The following is a 20453-nucleotide window of genomic DNA, read 5'->3' on the forward strand; positions in this document are numbered from 1 at the left end:
CTTAGAATCCTGTACTCATCTTAAGAATCAACAACTTGTCTGTTTCAGTCAGATTTATTTCCCTCCTTCCCATTCTGTATATTTTGCTGTGAAACTCCTTATTGTGAACTAGGACACCATGGAACTGTGTATACTAAATTAAAATCCTGGTCCCAAGTACTTTCAATGCACCACAGTGTGCAGACTGCAATTTGCTTGCAAGTGAAATTGTCTTATTTATGATGAAGATGATTCTCCTATATGCGGTTTCCACTGTATGCATATACAATGAGGAATCCTGTGGTATCTTAAAGATAACAAATTTATTTGGGCATAAGCTTTTGTTGGCTGGAGCTCCCTTTGTCAGATGCAAAACACTGCATGCATGCAGGTATGTTTTACAGTAGATAACATGTTCCCACATGGGGAATACTGTATGTGTCCTATATATCAGTAAATACTCTATATAATATATATAGAATTGTAATATATATGCATGGCACTAAGCACCAAGTATGTGAGGCTAGAATCAATCTCAAATCTTTTAAAGGCAGAGAAGCACAAGCTTGCTGGTGCATATGGGATTTCACATAACTTTCCTATGGGAGATTGCTCCAGCAAAACATGCTAATAAAACTCAACTAAGATCTGTCTGTCTCCCTATCTAGGTTCTCACATAGCCCCATCAGCACGATTATTGTACACCTTAAAGATCTTTGATCAGATGAACATAATGTAAATTCCATGCCAGGTGATATGAAGTGGTGCAGGGCTGCATTTGTAGCTACCTGTAGAAAGAGCTAGCCGTTTTTAAGTCTTTGATAGAAAAGAAAAGAAAATTCAAACGGGAAAACACCACATAGATGGGACTGTACCACAGAATTAAAATCTTTAGAATTTGTAAAACAAGAAACTCTGAACATTTAATTCTACTCCATACAATTATCCGATAATTACTACCCTCTGTGTATAAACTATTGCTTCATGATAACTGTAATTATTGCTTTTCTTAAACAGGTTGTTATATTAAGGAATAACCTTATATTACTATATTAATATATCAATTATTCACAGCCCCAAAGAGAGTTTCCTCCCAAAACTTTATACTAGCATACTTGTTATATATACAGTGCTTTAGGAGTTTAATCAGCATCATGCCTGAAGACTTTTTATTGGGCTGCTGATTCCCCCCCACACCCATTTTTAAACTGATAAGTGGGATTAAAAGTTAAAATATAAAACAGCATTGGTCCATCTACAGTGTTCACAAATTCTTTGCTGGTTTTAGCTTCTCTGTTGGATAATGTAGATTTTTAGCTGAAATAGCATACACACGCTTTCTTTGATCTCATAATTTTACTATTTTTGGTGTGGCACTCTCATAAAGTAAACTCAACTATTAGGATACATGGTTTATGTAAATCTTCTTAAAGTAAAGTCAGTTTGACTGTATGCTCTGAACTTAAAAGTAATTCACTGAAGATGGCTAAACTCCAATCTACCGTACAGCTGTTTTTAGTATGAAAGATGGCACGGTCTTTTGCTCAGAAGGGGATGTCAGTGAGGTTTGTTAGTGTTAATTCGCCAGGAGTTTGGAGACCATGAATATGTTAGGCTATTAATCATTTTGAGAGATCAATTTGAATTCCCCCAAATGAGGTCAACATGCCTTTCTTCATTTTTGGTTGGACATAACTTATCACTGCAACGAAATCCAGCCGTCTGTCTGTAATACACAGCGCTTCATTCTGGAAGAGGTGCCATTGTTTATAAAGGCACGAGTGAGAAGTTATTACTCAATGTAAATAAGGGCAGAACCTGGCCTTCAGTGATTTATTTCAAAAAGTATTCTGCTGGTCACAAAGCAGAAAGAATTTATGCTCCTGGGTTTGAGTCTTTAAAGAATCACCAAAGTTCTTATTTGTGATTGTATTGACTTTGGAAAAAAGGGTCTCTGTTGTACTGTAGAACCAGAAAAAGTCTAAGGTGTTGAAATTATAATGAGGGAATAAATGGGGGCATTTTTAAAAATGGGAAAGTAACCTACAATGTTATAATATATTGGTATCCATAATCAATCCAGAATCTATAGTCAACAAAACGTGCTTTGGAAAAGTCCCCACCCCTGTGGTTCTGCCATAGCCCTAGAAAGGTCGCCTCACTCAGCTCTCCTTAAGAATCCCTCTGGGCCCCTCACCTGCTGTCTTTCCAATTGTCCCCTGCTCCTAAACCTATAAAGTTCTTTACCATTCCACCAGTGCCCAGATGCACAGGCTCTTTTTGTCCCTGTCATGTTTGGACCTCATGTTGCTCCAGCCATTCAATCCCAGCAAAATTATTTGGGGGGCTGTGGCAAAGAATTTGAGTTTTAGGCTAAAGCAAATACTCAAAGTACATGTGCAAAAACTGAACTGTTGTGGGGACTGTGATGTCGACTTACCAGTTTTGTGAATGTAACCCAAACTGGGTGTAGTGTTCTGTCCCACTTACTGATACTGAAGCCACATCTCCACTTGCTAGAGGATTGATGCTATGGAGATCAAACATCCAGGGTTTGATTTAGAGTGTCTAGTAAAGACCCGCTAAATTGAATGTTGAGAGTGTCCCTGTTAGTAGGAGTAAGGGAAGTCAACGGGAGCATTTCTCCCATTGATCTCTCATTGTGGGGCCACCCCAGAAAATCAGTGTAAGTTACAATGACTCCAGTTACACAATTCACGTAGCTGGAGTTGCATATTTTGCATCAATTTTCTCCACCAGTGTACATCTGGCTGTAGACCTCTTACAGAGAGAAGAATGAGTCTGCTCTGTAGCCTCAGCTGAGAGCCAGCTGGCTTTAAAACTGACAGTTATCATAGCAGCTGCTACCAAGTGTGGCCGATGAGAGATGCACTAGCGAGCAGGGACTGCCATTTACTGTAGGTAGGAAGTGTCTCAAAGCTTCTGGGCAATGCAGTGATTTAAATGTGAATGCAGCAATGTGCACATCTGGGATATGTTCAGACAGCGGAGCTATTTCGGGATACTGGAGGTATCCCGAAATATCTATTCCACATCTTTTACACACACACGTTATTTTGAAATAGATTTCAAAATATCAGGCACGCTATTCTGGCATCCCCATAACCCTCATTCCACAAGGGTTAAGGGATGTCTCATAATAGCACATTATTTCGAAATACAGTCGAAATAAGCTGTGCAATTTGCGTAGCTTATTCCAAGATAAGGGTGCTGCCTAGATGCACACATACTGATTAAAAACCAAAACCTGCCTCCTAAAGGGTTGACCACAGCAACACAGGAAATAATTTCACAGCAAAGTATCAAGCCACAGCTGTGAAGACCCTGGCTGGCAGATTTATTTTCAGCTGCGTTACCATCAAGAGGAACTCACCATGTCTCCAAATGTGTGATGCAGAAATATCATAGATAGCAAGTTTAGGTTATACAATAAGATGCCTCTGAAATAGATTAAATTAGCTAGATGATAAGGGAGACCTGAGGCAAGGTATTTTGGGGGAGAAGTTATTATTTTCAGTTCATAAAATGCTCTTGAAGGAAATTTCAACCTCATGAAACACCCCAAACATTTTAAAAAATCATTGTGGGCTTGATGGAGACAGTTCTGCACATAGAACTCTTGAGTCAAAGACAACTAACCTTGGATACAAAAGAATGTGCTAGGAAACTCGGAGAGAAGCAGCACAGTCAGAATACCAAATGGCTACACCCACTAAAAACTGGCAAGCAGAGAGGCATCTGGCATCCTGCCAAGGTAGCAGCTATCTCATCCATACCAAGGTCACATGTCATAACTACTTCTGAGGAGCACTCCTACAAGAACAGAAAATATCTCAACTCAGCCAAAGATAACTCTGGTCTCCCTTGAGAACGTTGAGAAATCAGACGGGAGAACACATCCCTGGAAAAGCCTGCAAGCAACTGCCCACGTGCACTTGGTCCACCCACCGACAAGCCATTGCAGCAGGAACTGTTTGAGGGGAGGCTATGTGATCAGAAAGCCTTTGAGGTTCATAGACCATGTGAACTGACACGTGACCAATAAGAAGCAACATAAATCTCTCTTCAGTCAGGAGGTTCAAGTCATTTGCTCTGGCCTTTGTGTTTGATTTATTTGTGTGTTTGATTAACTGGCTACTTGGCTGTGCACAGACTTTTTGGTTGGTTTAGAATAAGGGTGGCCAACCAGTTAGACACCAAGAGCCAAAAGAGCTGTGGATAGTGGTGCAAAGAGCCACACATCCCTCTCCCAGAGCCAGGCACCCCCAGCTCTCCTCTCCCACTCTAACCCAATGCCCTCCCCCAGAGCCAGGCACCCTTAGGCCCCTCCCATTCTAACCCAATGCCTGGGTCTCACCAGAGCTGCCACCGCCACAGCCACGCACTTCTCCCTCCAGGAACTGGGGCACGTGCACAAAACGGGCATGCGGCTCCGAACGAGCCGTAACCCTGAGAGCCACATTTCTGTGAGCAAGGAGCCGCATGTGGCTCAAGAGCCACGGGTCAGCCACCCTTGGTTTAGAACTTAATTTTTTTTAAATGGCAGCCTGCGGATACTGACCCCTGTCACGTGATGGGTGCGTGGTCAGGCCTGTCGAAGGAGGGGGGAAAGGAAGCAGTTGCCCAGGGCCTGGCAATTCAAAAGAGGATGGGTCTCCTGGCTGCCACTGCTGGTACCCCAGCCAGGACCTTTAAATCATTCCGGGAGCACTGGGCGGAGTGCTCTGGGTGGTTCTGTGAGATGGCAGGGTGGGGACACAGTGCAGTACAGGTGGCCCTGAGGGCTGTCTGAACCCAGCCCCACCCCTTCTACCTGAGGCCCCTCCCCTTCTGGGAGCTTGGAGCTGGGCCCCACCCGCACATTGCCCAGGGACCTGGCAATCTTCTTGACCCCTTTGTGCATGATCCTTCTGTAACGCTGCCTGAGTCATACGACTTGACAAGGAAACAAAGATCAGTCTCTTACCAGGACTCCTGTGGGTAGGGAAGTGCAGGTAAATTGAGGGGCTGGATAAAACAGTTGGATTGATGCTTTAACGCACAGTTTGGAAGTAGGGTGGAGACAGGACTGCAAAGCCCCAGGGAGTACTCCCAGAAATATGCACTATGGGTCTGATTCGCCACTGCTCTGCACCATGCAGTGTAATTTACCCACTGCAAAGTGAGTGCAAAACAAGTGCCAAGTGCCACCAAATCAATTTATATTTGACCCCCCCTCCCATTTTTCTCCTTTAAAAATGTATAATAGTGGAAAAACACAATTTCTTCTAAAACTTGGCTACAAATGGCCTTAACTACCCGGCACCTCAGCTGGCTGCCATGTTCTCATGAGGAAGCAGGGGCCTGACAGTCATGAGATGCATGGGGTTGCTTGGAGACATGCATGAGTTTGGTCAGTATCAAGCACACCATGCTCACAAAGTAGGGGACTTGGGTACCCTGCATTGGTACAAGGTGAGCCTGCCTAGGTGCCTGGCTTTCATACTGCTGCCTCTGTCTTAGTATTTTTTACCAGCAGATATCCCAGGGTATGTCTACACTGCATCCCTAGTTCGAACTAGGGATGCAAATGGAGACAATCGAACTAGTTAATGAAGCGGGGATTTAAATATCCCGCGCTCCATTAACATGATCTCGCCGGCGCGCTAGTTCGAATCACAGCTGATTCGAACCAGGAAGTGCGCGCCGGGACGCGTTAGTTCGGACTAAAGCCCTTAGTCCGAACTAATGTTACTCCTCATTTTTTGAGGAGTAACATTAGTTCGGACTAAGGGCTTTAGTCCGAACTAACGCGTCCCGGCGCGCACTTCCTGGTTCGAATCAGCTGTGATTCGAACTAGCGCGCCGGCGAGATCATGTTAATGGAGCGCGGGATATTTAAATCCCCACTTCATTAACTAGTTCGATTGTCTCCATTTGCATCCCTAGTTCGAACCAGGGATGCAGTGTAGACATACCGAAAGTGCTTAATAAGTTAACTCAGTGTTGTATTTTCCAGTTGGGGAAACTGAGACATGGAGCAGGGATGTAACTTACCCAAAGCTACTTGCCAAATGTGGTGGTCCTAGCTCTTACTAGAACTAGAATTCAGGTCTGCTAATGCCCACACCAGTGGTTGCATTGTAGGGTTAGTGCCCTATTTTTGAAGTCTCTTCCAAGGAAAAAAATCTGTGAGAAAATGTTCCTGTGAGGAAGGTGGAGGCAAATCTGGAGGCTATCAAGCGTCATATTGTTTTACAGAAAAGTAACAATTAAATTGCTTATAATGGTAGTCTTATAACTTCTTTTTGTTTATCATATGTATTATCATTTGTATTATGATTACACCTTTTAGGGATGTAAAAACCGCCTAAAATAGGTAACTGGTTAAACTATTTGTTTTACTGGTCAACTACTGGCTACGGGCAGGGGGGCTGCTCCGTTCCCGCTGGCCCACTGTGAGCAGAGAGGTGCCCCCTGGCTGGGCCTCCGATTAACCAGTTACCCAGTAAGCATGCCAGTAAGGCTAATGCTTCCTGGGTAACTAGTTAACCTTTTACATCCCAGGTACCTATCAAAACCCCAAACAAGGATCAAGGCCTTCATGGTGGTAGGTGCTTTATAGACATGTAACAGGCTAGTCTCTGCCTGATAGAACTTGCAGCCCAAGTGTCAGATACATGGATAAACCAGACAGATGGGGGAAGCTGTAGAAGGGGGAGAGTGAGATTAAAAGAAGTGAAGAGTATTAGCAGAAAACAAGAAATCTTTTCTGAAAGTGTGGGGTTTGTTTCTCTGTCTGGGGTATCCAAGAACTCTCATTGATTTCCAGTCATCATAGGTCCCTGCTGTCTGGGGCAAAGCAAGAGCAGCACTTCTCCAGGAAATCCCTTAGCGCAAATTTCTCCCCTCACTCCCATGCAGTAGTGAGTGTCAATGTTCTGACCCTGCTATGCCTGGGGCTCATGTTCTGTAGCTGTACAACAGAGCAGAATGTCTGACCAGAGGGCTTCCTTTGCACCACTGAATTCTCTGTGCAAGAGATGTCACCCATTCAGGCTTTTTGTAAAGGTGGCATTTTAGGTAATCTGTAGCTTTCAGTGGCAAGTATTTTTGTTTATACCAGCACGTAAGTGGGGTTAATAAAATGCCTCTTACCTACATCTGCCCTTTTAACTGCCGACCCGCTCCTCTGAAATATCCTTTTGCAGAACAAAAGGCAATGAAATTACAGCAGCAGCACCACAAAACCTGATCGTCCAGCATTTCTTGATTCTCACAGGGACAGACAGTAAAAACAGGGTCGTGTTTGCCCAGAGAGGGAAAAAGGGGAGGCAAATAATCAAATACGCTAGCTGATGATCACCCAGACTATGTCTAGACTGCAGGCTTCTTTTGGAAGAAGCTTTTCCGGAAGAGTTCTTCCAGAAAAACTTCTTCTGAAAGAGAGCGTCCACACTGCAAAAGTGCATTGAAAAAGCGATCTGCTTTTTCGAAAGATAGCATCCACACATTGCATTTCAGCTGTGATTACTATAGATGGAGTGGCTGCCAGGGCACCTGTGCTTTTTCCTCTTTCCTCTTCTTTCGAAAGAATTCCCTCTTCCCCATCCACACATGCCTTTTTGAGAAAGAGTTATTTCAGAAAAAGGCTTCTTTCTCGTAGAATGAGGATTACCAATGTCAGAAAAACCCCTCTGTTCTTTCGATTTTCTTTCGGAAGAACGCGATTGCAGTGTGGACGTACTTGAAGTTTTTTCAGAAAAACGGCTGAGTTTTCTAAAAGAAAATCTGTAGTGTAGACATACCCCCAGAAAACTACCTCACCCAGGCTGGAATATAGGCGGGATCTTGTCTAGAGCTGAAGAAGCAGTAGATACAACATATCACAAAAAAGAATCCTGGGCATCTTAAAGACTAACAGATTTATTTGGGCATAAGCTTTCATGGGTAAAAAAACCTCCACTTTGTCAGATGCATGGAGTGAAATCAGCTTTGGGCCAGGTGAGAAACATCTCTCCAGGGCTGCTACAGCTCCAACAGCACAGCTGGGAGAGGGGTGCATGTCCCCCAGCTAGGGCAGGTCCAGGTTCATCTGCCCCCTGCACTCCCCAGCCAGAGTAAGGAATGCAGCAAATTGTGCACATTCCCCTGACGAAGGGGAACAGCCAGCAATGTTCTCGTGTGAATTGGGAGGGAGGAGCTTCAGGTCTCCTCACCCTTTGTAAAGGGTGTCTGGGAAGGTTCATGGCTCAGGGCTAGAGCCATCCCGGATGGGGTGGGGTGATGTGCTCCCTGCCAGCCCCTTTCGCCTGCCTAGTGATTCTGTCTCTTTTCTGAGAAGCAATCCCATTCCAGGCACATCCCATTTTCCTGCCACAACCAAACCTTTGCCTTGCTTTAAAATATGATAAGAGGAAGCTGTATCTTAAATTTGGTGGTCCTAACCTTTACTGTTTGGGACTTCTTGAACAAACAGACAGAGAGGCACACAGACAGATGCACAGACAAACCTCTCAAATATATAGTAGATATATATTGAAAACAATGTATTTACTCAAGTAATAATATTTAACTATTATATAGCACTTTTCCTGCAGTGAGAGAGGGCTGGCGCAGACTGCATTCTGAACCCTCATCCCCAGCCCCACCACAGAGCAATGATTTAAATGAAGAACAAAATTATTTGAGTTAAGGACCTGAGCAACGCCAGGTTAAAAAAAAATCTTCGATATAACTTACTATATATTTTAGAAATGTGCATCTTTCTGTCTGTCCATCCATCTGTCTGTGGGTCCATTTGTTCAAGAACTCCTTCTACACAGTAAGAGCTAGGACCACCACATTTGGCATGTCGCTTTCTCTTAGCATAACTTAAAGCAAGGTCAGGGTTTGGTTGTGCCAGGACAATGGGATATGCATGGAATTCAATTGTTTCTCATAAAATGGAAAGGGGGGAGTCTGGCAGGAGGGAGTAATGCTGCAGAATGACCACAGGGGCCAGAGATGGGAACAGCTAAACCCAGGGTTGGGAGTTCAATTCTTGAGGGGGCCACTTAAGGATTTGGGGTAATTCTGTCAGGGATGGTACTTGGTCCTGCTATTTGGGCAGGGGACTGGACTTGATGACCTCTCAAGGTCCCTACTAGTTCTATGAGATAGGATAGATAGGAGCAGGAAGCTATCTACAGTACTACGTGTTTCAGAGAGTTTGTCTGTTTGCGTATCTGTGTGTCTGTCTGTTCCCCAGCCATGAGACATGCACACCTCTCCCAGCTGTGCCCACAGGTGCTGCAGCAGCCACAGACAGGTGTGTTTTACCTGGTCCCAAGCTGCTGGGGTTGTCCTCTCTCCCTGTAGCCACCTGCATACTATACATCTTATGCCCAGCCCTACCCCAGAACAAAGATTTAAGTGAAGAAAAACAAAATGTATTTAAGTTAAGGGCCTGAGCAAAAATTAAAGGACCCTGGCATTGAAAAGATAGCTGGCAAAGAAATAATTTCCTAGCTCTCTATTAGGACTGGATTCAATAAAAAAAATGCTGGCTGACTTCTTTGCCAGTGCTGGAAACAATTGTATTTTTAAGGCTTGGTTGGTTCGGTTCTATTGACAAAGGGAAAGCAGGGAAGCCGTGGAAGAGTAAATGTGAAGTCTTTCCTTTTACCAATTAGCTGAGAGAGGTAGTGTAGTCCTGTGGTTCTGGCCCTGGGATCCAAGACAGCTAGGTTCTCATCTTAGCTCTGCCACTGAAACCTTGTGCTAGTCCCGTCACTGTGCTGCCTCAGTTTCCCTCACTACAAAACAGACATAGCAATTCTTGTCTTCCTCTGTAAAGCCCTTGCAGCATTATGGGTGAGAAGTGCCATATACACTCTATGGAACAGTAATAATGATATTAGTCTAGCTGCTTGCTCTTTTCTTTACAGGCGGGAACAAAAGTTTGCTTTGCAAACTACCTGTCATTCAAAGTGGACCATGTCTCCTTTTTTAGCCCTAATTACATGGCATCCCCGTGTCAACTATTGCAGTTACTGATGGGGATAAATAAATAACATTAGAGTATTTTTCATTTTATGCTAATGGCTTCAGTTCCTGAAGTGGTTTCAGATTCTTGTTCACAGGCTGGAGCCAGCTAGGCTGACATTTTTTCAGACATTTGATAAAAACCCTGGGCATATGTAGAAAACAGAGAGGAGGGAGGCAACATCCTATGACGTATCAGCTCTCTACAGACCACCAGTAAGTGCTCCATAGTCCCATAATGAATGACATTCCACAATTCAATAAACCAGTGCCTTATAGCTATTTGCGTTTGGCCTTTATTTTGTACCTAGCTCAGCTGTCTCATGTTAATTGTCCTAGGAATAGGGCCCTACCAAATTCTCAGCTGTGAAAAATGTGTCACAGAGAGTGAAATTGGGTCTCCTCTGTGAAATCTGGCCTCCCCTCTGAAACTATTGTAGGATGACTGGGGTATTACCAGCCTTCTGCATAGCATTCAGAGCTGGGCGGTTGGAGAGGGGTGGCTCCTGACCAGGTACCCAGACCAGAAGGCAGTGCCACCTCCAGCTGTAGCGGAGAAATATGATATTGCTACTTTTACTTCTGTGCTGCTGCTGTTTGCACTGCCTTTAGGGCTGGGTTCCTGGCCAGTAGCTGCAACACTCTGGCTGCTCAGGACTCAAGGCAGTGCTGAAGTAATGCCATGACCCCCCTACACTGCCCACGAGTAGCCTTGCAATGCCCTAGCCTTTTGGGCTGGGACCCTCACAGTTTCAACAATGGGACATTTAAGATTTAAATATCGGACACCATGAAATTCAATGTTTTTTAAAATGTGACTGTGACATTTACCAAAATGGATCATGAATTTGAGCCTTACTTATCAATACATTTATGAGTAAAGTGACAAAATACTTGAATTTTTGTGAAAATATTTAAAGTTAAACAGATTCAAAAGCTAGCCTTAAACAAATTGAATAGTTATCACTGAGTTCAGGGAGGTAATTATCATGTTGCTTCTCCTTAGTATTTAACATATCATAATACAGGTTGAACCTCTCTTGTCCAAGACTCTCTGGTCCAGCAACCTCCCTAGTCTGGTAGGACCACAGATGTTGCTAGACCAGAAAGCCCTGACCCCAGAGGTTGAGACTGGCTAGGAGTGGAGCCAGTTTGGTCAGCCCCAGCCTGCGGGGTCAGTGACCCAGGTGCAGATAGCTCTGGGAGCAGTTGCCACCATGCGGGGACACGGGCAGGGGACCCTGGGAGGAGCTGCTGCTGTGTGTGCAGGAACAGGCAACCCCACGAGCAGCTGCTGCCGGGCATGCAGAGCCTGGGCCGGGGAATCCCGGGAGCAGCTGTAACCGCACAGAAGGTGGGGACAGGGAATCTCAGGAGCAGCTGCTGCGTGTGAGGCTGGGGAACCCTGGGAGTATCTGCCATTGCATGTGCAGGAATGGGGAACCCCAGGAGCAGCTGCTGCTGTGTGCACAGGAAGCCAGGCAGGTGAGCCAGAGGAGATCAGGCCTCTGGGTTCTCTTGGGGCAGCAGCCAGGAGGGGAGCCCTGGGAAAGTCCAGATGCCTGACCTCCTATGGCCCAGTAAATTCCCTTGTTTGGGACTGAGGGTGCCAGACCAAGGAGGTTGAACCTGTATCAGTTTCACAGAAGTCCAGAGAAGTGTTGCTTGGCAGAATGAACACTGGGTAGTTGAGGATTTGGGCCCATGTAATTAAATGGCCAGCAGCTACCAACTCAATCCCATGGTTGTGTGCATTTCAAGCTGTAGCACTACCCTGTGTCCGAGTCATTTATCTTGTGTTCGCTAATTTAAAAAAAAACAAGCACTTCCAAATATCTCCAGGGAACTCAATGGCTGTTTGGGATCAGGATCTGTTGGAATCTCTCTCAACAAGTCTATACACGGAGTTCAGATAATTTTCCACTGAGGGCACCACCAAGTGATGAAGCCCTATGCAAATAGCTTTGATAATGGAAAAATTCTGGACAAAAAGGCAGCTTGCAGGCTGGGGTCAGATATCTAATGTCAATAGAAAATGTTGTTTTTTCCTATAGGCAATCATACCTCACCCTGATATTTGAATAGCCTGGAAGAAAAAGGTTATTTAAAATAAATAACAAAGCAACAATAATATAAATCTTGTCTGGCAGAATATGGATTAAGTAGTAAGTTATTCTGTCTTAGAAGTGGCTTGAACTTTACTTTAGATAGAGAACTTCCTGTAGGTAGGAAATTCTTTCTTCAAACTCAAAGTTAGGTAGCCTGGGCCAGTGACCTGGGCACTGAACTGTGATACAGGGCACCGGGGCTTTGTTCCTGACTCTGCTGATGATCTGTTGTGTCACGTAAGTCACACCAGCTGTATTACCTCTCCCACCCTGTGCCTTGCCCATTTAGACTGTAAGCATGTTGGGGCAGAGCTTGTTTTTCACTTTGTGTTAGTTCAGTGCCTAGCACAAAGGGACTCTGATCTTGGTAGAGGTTTCTCAGTCCTACCAAAATATAAATAATACTAATAGAAACTGATTGGTTTACGTGTCATTGATTCAGATAAACGAGTTTTGAGTGAGCAAACTGTGAACACCTTGGGGTCTGATCCCAAGAGGACTTTGTCTTCCAGTCTTTGGATCCAACCTTAATGCCTAGTCAGAGTTCCCAAGACTGCACCCTGCACAAATAAGACAACATTCTAGGTTTCATTTTAGACGGAGGCTCTATTTGGATCACTGTCGATTTAAAGCCAAGCCACACAGTTCCAATTTCCTAATGTTTTCCACTCTCCGTATTCTTCTTTTAGTGCTGGTAGATCCTGTGCCAAAAAAGGTGTTTCCTCCCACAGTCTGCTCGGATTGTTTTGTAATTCCATTTTTCAGCCCCCAGAGAGCGAAGGTTAGTCATAAGAGCACTTTTGGCTATCAGACTCGTGTGTGGTTCACTATAGCAACAAACAAAAGCATTAGTCAGAAACTGGCAGGGAGCTATAAACACATATTTTTAGAGATATTACCCAGAGTTTTTTTACTTTATGTGGCACTCTGTTGCCACACAACAGCACCTCTAAGGGGCTGTTTATGCTTTTTGAGTAAAAGCCTGAAAGAAAATTTGCAAAGGCATACTATAGTGAAATTAAGGAGGGTTAAATTGATGCTGTAATTTAAAGATCACAGACCAAATTCTGCTGTTATACCAGTGTAAATTCAACCTTGCTACAATGAAATGTCAGTGGAGCTGTTTTGAATTTACACCATTGGAGCAGAATATGGTCCTATATGCATTACACAACAAGCAAGGTTTACAGAGTGAAATTAATCCCGCTTCTTTGCTGTATTCTTCTCCCTAATTTGACCGCAGCACAGGGATTAGGTAGAAAAGGAAGTGGTTTGCAATCTGGGTTTTAATCTCATTGCAGATATGCTTGAAAAAGAATATCTGCAGCCTTTCAGTGAGAAGTGAAGAATAACGCTGCAGGGCCAGCATGACTTAGCTAGAGAATGTCTCTTTGGGAATGCCGCAGACCAACCATTTGTCTTCTCTTTAGCTCCACCACTTCTGAAATCTAAACCTTTCCATTTTTCTGACAACTAAATTTAATAAGAAACACATGCAGCGTCTTTGGGCTGGAACAGTTCAGCAGTGGGGATTTTCATGTTAACTAGAAGATGGATGGTACATGTTTAGACCACTCCTGTCTTACACAGGGTTGAAAAAGCGTGCATGCCTCTACATGGGGAAAACATCACTGCATGGGTTTTCAATAGCTTAACATCTATGAGCTCCCTTGTGCTAAATTTACATTTATAAAGCTCATTGGGTCTTGTCTTGCTACTTCAGTAGACTATTCAATATGTGCCCATGTGGCACTGTTTTTCAAGTGTGTGCAAAGGACTTTCCATTTGCACAGTAATAAGCGCATGTATACATATAACATGCATTGCGCATACACACACACACACTCACACACACTCACACACACATGAAGGCTGTAGGGAGGCCCATTGGAAGGTTAATTCTAAGAGTTCAGCCAGGCAGCATAGACAATCTACCAAGTAACCATGCCCCAAAACTAATTAACTCTTTTCTCAAACCAAATTCATTAAAATACTTCACAAGTCGGTGCTACTCGATGAGTATGGTCTGAGCTCAGGAAAGAGAGTTAGGAATACCTGGATGCTAGTCACAGCACTGTTCCCCATTCTTTGCTGAAGCATAAGAACGTAAGAACATACTGGGTCAGACCAAACGTCCATCAACCCCGGGGTCCTGACTTCCAACAGTGGCCCATGTCAGATGCCCCAGAGGGAGTAAACAGAACAGGGAATCATCAAATAATCCCTCTCCTGTCATCCATTCCCAGACTCTCACAGGAGCTAGGGACACCATCTTAGCTAACAGCCATTGATGGACCTAACCTCCATGAATTTATCTAGTTCTTTTTAAAATCCTGTTAAAGCCCCAGTCTTTACATTGATAAGCCATTTATTGTGTGTCTAGAACACTTGAAAAACTGTCCCTGTGCCCTTTTCAAAACCTGCCCGGCTTCATTTGATATTTGGAGTTATTGAGCAGTTCTCACTTTCACTGATGCAGTGGGCATTCAGCTTCTCTGAATATCAGGCCACTAACATCTCAATCTCAGTTTTCCCGTAAGTAAAATGGGCATATAACATAGGTAATGATTGGGAGGAGCGGAGCGACTGCTTCCTCAGGCACCCACTCAAGGTACATGTGGGGGGCCCAGCTCCAAGCCCTAGAAGGGGCAGTTCTGAGCCACCTCCAGCCCTCATGTGGCGTGAGGCTCCAACAGTGATTTAAAGAGCCCGGGTCAAATTTCAGTAATTATCTTTTGTTGACACTTTTTTCCCCCTCATGAAAGCAGATTGGACAATGTCAAGCCAAGTGGTGCAGTCATACTTGGCTGGGTTTGGTTGTTGTTTTATTGACCTGGAGCCCTGTCTTGCCAATACTTGCTACTGGACCTAGTACTTAACAGTGGCCATAATCCCATTGAAATCAATGGGGCTTTTCACCATAAAGAGCATTATGCCCTGCTGTTGTGCAGTCAGGTCCTCCTTTCACCAAGCATTTTTAACCTGCTTCTTTGCTTGATTGTGTTAGTTCCACAAAATCTATTGCCTATTTTTAAAAAAATGGAACCGAGAAGAGATGCATTGATTCTTATCTGCTGACTGAAGGCAGGAAACCTTGGACATGTAGCTCACTGTAGTTGTGCCACCCTAAAGGTAGGATAGCCGTTTCTTTAGTGTTATGTGCAGAGTTAAGAAGACAAGAAAATATAAACACAGGACTTTCCTTTTGGTTAGGACCGGCCCTGTTGACTAAGACCAGTCCTCTGCTTAGTCACATGCAAGCCTTTCATGTCACACCTTTCACAAACTGCTTAGGGTCCATACTAAATCCAGTTAGGTTTCTTGCCCCTGCTGCTCCTATATGGAGGCTGTTCCTGAATCATGGTCCTCTGATGATGAGAAACCTAATTTCCAGTTTAAATTTACTCATGGCTGGTTTATACCCATTTGTTCTTATGCCACCATGGTAAGTTCATTTAACCAGCACTTCTACCTTCCTGGTGTTTCACCTTGATGCAATGATCCCTCTACATTTTCCATCCATGTGCGGAATAAATTGTGTTATGTGCACCACCAGTAGAAACACATGTTGCTGGCTGTGGGTGCTCTGCTAATCAGTTGAGCATTATTTGAATCTCTCCTGGATGGCAGCCCAAGTGCTCAGCTTACAGGGAACACTGGTTGTAACCCACACACTTTTGATTCTGCCTGTAGGTGTTACAACATTTATCAAGCACAATAAAATCCCTCACAGCCATTGTTTGCAGGGCTGAACAAGACAGACGCTTCATCCCCACTCAGGAGGTAGGCTCTCCATGCCCTGCTCCTAGTAGCAGGACTTTGAAATTATTCCTGTTCAATTTCATCTTGCTAGAACATGGGTGACCAGAACTCACACCCAGCATTCGAGCTGAGGTGTTACTTGTGCCTTGTAAAACGCCATTAGCACTTTCCAGGGCCAGACTGAGTCATTCCGGCACCCCGGGCAGACAGTTCAATTGCACCCCGGGTTGGGAGAGGGCGCATGCGCGGCCCCGCCCCCGTCCAGCACTGGCAATGGCAGGATGAACATGCCCGGCCTGGCCTAGCCCAGCCCGGCTACCGCCACTGGCGCCCTGGGGCGGGCTGAGCCTGGCCGTGCAGGGCCCCACGGCCTCAGGGGGAAGAGCGCTGCTGGCCGGCGCTGCGGGGGTTAACGCAGGCCCCGCCCCGGGTGGCCGCTGCAGAGTGGCTGCTAGGAGCTGCTGCAGCCTGTGATCCAGGAGCCGGGTGCGCGGCGCCTGATGGCAGCTGTAAGGGGTTCTATGCGCCCCTTACAGCTGCCATCAGGTGCCCCCCCATAGGTTGGCATCCTGGGCACGTGACCATGCCTTAATCTGGCTCTGGCACTTCCCTATCTCCACTGGAAATTCTCACTGTCATTCTCTTTCTCATCTCTGCTTTGAGATTGCTCCCTGGCTGCAGGGACTCCTGGGCCGGATTGCAGAAATGCTTAGGCTGTAGATAGCCCGTGGGTCGTGACTTCGAGACTCCTGCTCTAGAAACAAACGGTTCACTGCAATTAATGAACAAGAAGCTAAGGTCATGACAATGCTCACATGCAGCGGTGGTGGGGAGGGGAGGCAGGCAACTATCCTCCAGCCTGGTGATACAAAAGGGCTTGGGGCTCCCAGCTGCCACTGCTGCTACTGTGTCAGCGGCAGTGGCCGGAACCCTGGGCCCTTTAAATTGCTGCAGAAGTGCCACATTGTGCGTTTTGTGCAGCACTGAGGGCTGGGGCACGGCACTCTCTGAGCAGCTCTGAGGGCTGCTTAGCCCCAGCCTCTCCCCTTATGACCAAGGCCCTGCCCCCAGAAGAGGGACAAAGAGCAGCCTCTCATCCCCCACCTTGGCCAGGGGCCCAGCGTAGCTGTCAGCCCTACTGCTCACATGCTTGCTGATCATGCCTCCTTGAAACTATGGAGTAAGGCAGAGTGTAAGAAGCCACAGGTAAAGTATCCACCGTCTCCTATAACTTACACTGTATGGTCCCTAGGGATGTATGTATTACCCACTCTTTACACTCAGCGGACCTGATTTTCCACTGTCTAGCAGTGAAGTACAGTCATTCCAACTGTGAAAGCTGGGTGTAAATCTGATTTGAATAGGTGTACGTCAGTATATAAAGTGCAAGGTGGTGGGGACTGCCACCCTTGTACTGTTAAATAGGTCTCAGGGTGTGTGTCTAGACTACAGGGTTTTGTCGACAAAAGTGGACTTTTGTCAACAAAACTATACCTGCGTCTACACTACCGCCGAGTTCTGTTGACATAACGTCTACAGAACTCAGCAGTTTTGTCGACGACTGTAAACCTCATTCTACGAGGAATAACGCCTTTTGTCGACAGAGTTCTGTTGACAGAAGGCGTTATTGCATCTACACTGTCCTTTGCGTTTACACTCTCATGTCGACAAAGCGGCTTGCTTTGTCAACAGAACTGGATGTAGTCTAGACGCTCTTTGTCAATAGAAGCTTTGTCAACAGTATCTGTCGACAAAGCCTCTGTCGACAAAAGCCTGTAGTCTAGACGTACCCAGGGAGTCTGTGTCAAAGCGGGTCAGATTCCCCCTTTATTTACATTGCGCTCGCATTGGTGTGAGTCCATTGACTTTCAGTGGAGTCACTCCTGATTTACAATGAGATCAGAGTCAGGACAAGATGTCTAATTTTTGCTCCTGGTTGAGCTCCTCCCGCTCACTTGGAGATTGTGTTTGTGTCGCAATACACCAGCCACCTGGCTAGCCGCAGGAGGCCTTGTCTAGTAGGGATGTTAAGATAGCATGTAATTGAATAGTCATGTAACCACATGAAATTTTAGCAGTAACATGACTATTTGATAGTCCCCACAGGTAGGGCTTGCAGCCTGTGTACTTCCGGCCTCTCTCCCGGGGAGCCTCCTGCCACCCTGCGCTGCTGCCTCCCTATCAGAAGCAGCAGCATGGGGGTGGAGCAGGTGGATCCTGTGCTCACGGGGAGCCAGCTTTTAAGCCAGCTCCTCACAGGCAATGGCTCCCACTCCCCCTTTCCCCACTTACTGCCTCTGATCCAGAGGCAGCGGTGGGGGAAGGAGTGCGTGTAGTCAACAAGATTAACTGATAAGCCCAGGTTTATTGATTAGTCGTGTAGTTGTCTACATATCAACATCCCTATTATCTAGACTTGAAACACTGCAGTGGCACAGTTGCACTGCTATAGTGCTTCAGTGCACATGCTGCCTATGCCAAGGGGAGGGGTTCTGCTGTTGAGGTAGGTAACTTACTTCACTGAGGGTACGTCTACACTGCATAGCTATTTCGGGATACCAAAGGGTACCCTGCCTCTTATCCAGCTACCCGTTATTTTGAAATATTTTTTGAAATAACAGGCGTGCTATCCCAGTAACCCTTATTCCAAGAGGGTTAAGGGATGTCTCGAAATGGCGCATTATTTAAAAAATTGGCACTGTGTAGACGCGCCAAATTTTGAAATAGTTTACTTCGAAATTCAATCAAAATAAGACACAAAATTTGCATAGTGCAAATTGTGTATCTTATTTCGAGTTTAGGGTGCTTTATAGACACACCCATTAAGGTGATAGCTAAATTTATGGAAAAATTCTTGCTGTCTATACTGTGGGTTAGGTCGGCTTAACTACGCTGCTCAGGGATGTGGATTTTTCACACCCTTGAATGATGGAGCCAAGTTGCCCTAACTTTTTGGTGTAGACCAGGCCTGAGGCTGGGTAGGCTCCAGCACTGGCTCTTTCTTTGGCCTTTCTGTCACATTCCCTGGGTGCCGGCTATGTCTGTTACTCCTTCAAGGAAATGGGACCTCACAATCCAACTGCACTAGGCTCCCAGGATGAGTGCTGAGCCCCATAAGACACCATGGTAGCTCACACACATCCTCTCCCAAGTCACCAGTCTTGTGGATACTCTAACCGCTTCACTCGTCAGGGACATGCAATAATTGAAGCACATAACCCTAAGGACTTTTACAAAATGCAAAAAGGAAATTTACAAAATGCTTTTTACATTAGAAAGTATAACAAATGCAAATTCACAAGCACACATGCAAACTGACAAATGCCCACACACATTTCCCTGCCTCAGTTTCCCTACCACTTTGTGAGTTGGTTAGGCTTATGGCAAGAGTTCTCTAAAATCCCACTCCAGCAGCTTATGGCTTCTCTGAGTCACAGAGGCTTCTTTTTTTCTCTTTTCTAGTTCAGCTTCCTTTGCTCTTGCCCTGGGTTAAATCGATCCCTTAATCCCTCTGCTACAAAAATACATACCCCTTTGTTCCTCCCTCTTGCCCCAAACTTCCTTTCTCTGACTGTCAGAGTCTCTGTGTCCTTCTACCGCTAGCCTTGGTTTCTTTGTTTCCCCTTCTCTGCTCCCAACTTCAACCTCCTTCAGAGAAGTTAGAAAAAAACTGGTTCTTCTACTTCAGTCACCCTGTTATTCTAAGATGCTTCCATCTGAATAGGAACATTCAGGTTCTCAACTCTTCATTGTCCTTGGTCAGGGAGAGACATGCTACAGCCCTGATAGTGGATGATGTCATTCAGTAATGCAGTAATTTAATAAAAGAAAACAGAATTCATAAATTGTATATGAATCCTCCAAATCATCATTGCACCTGCATACATCACTTCTCAAAACAGCACTACTGTTCTTTGTGAACAAAACGTTGACTGCGTAGCTCCAGGAAGAATTTATTTTAATTCACATAATGTGTTTAACCTTTAAATGTGGCTAGTCCTCCATGCCAAGCTCCATGATTAAAAGAAGACAAATTATGCATTTAGATAAAAATGCCATTATTTTCTACTTCATAGAACTGCTTTGTACATCTGGAACTATTGGGCCTCAGTGATAGGATTAGTAATGCAAGGCAAGAAATGAAGGTTTTTAGATTTTTGAAACACTTCTACCCCTCTCAGTTCATTCACCGCCTACTCAATCTAGAAATTACAGTGCAATTGTTTTCTCTATTATCTGAGACTTAGAAGGAAACCAAAGGCACTATCGAGATATTTTTTATAATTTTGAAAATAATTCTCACTACTGTATACAACAAGGCTACTCAAAATGCAGCCTGTGGGTGGGATCCTTTTAACACAGCCTCCACTGGGAACACCCTCCACAACAGCGAGGTGTCTCCCAGGCTGGGTGAGCATTGAAAGACACAAGTGGATGGGCTGGCTGGAACAGATGGGTACAGGGTGTCGGCATTTCTAGCCCCCAGAGAGGAGGTGCCGGGAGCTCCAGGGCATTGTGTGAAAGAATCTATTTGCATATATTTGCATATATATGTGCATGCATATGCAACCACACTTA

General features: G+C 45.1%; 1 protein-coding gene and 1 long non-coding RNA gene across 2 annotated transcripts in view; one reads left to right on the forward strand and one right to left on the reverse strand.

Annotated features, from left to right (window-relative positions):
* AHNAK2 (AHNAK nucleoprotein 2) overlaps positions 1-20453 on the forward strand; it is a 77947-nt gene that overhangs the window by 518 nt on the left and 56976 nt on the right. The gene's annotated exons all lie outside the window — the stretch shown is intronic.
* The window catches only part of LOC142829068 (uncharacterized), a 74896-nt gene continuing 67244 nt past the window's right edge, over positions 12802-20453 (reverse strand). Inside the window, exon 3 of the long non-coding RNA XR_012903280.2 lies at positions 12802-12940. This is a non-coding gene — a long non-coding RNA (uncharacterized LOC142829068). The remainder of the gene's footprint in view (positions 12941-20453) is intronic.

Source organism: Pelodiscus sinensis, chromosome 5, assembly GCF_052426305.1.
Source record: "Pelodiscus sinensis isolate ZL-2025 chromosome 5, ASM5242630v1, whole genome shotgun sequence".
NCBI classification, from domain to species: Eukaryota; Metazoa; Chordata; order Testudines; family Trionychidae; genus Pelodiscus; species Pelodiscus sinensis.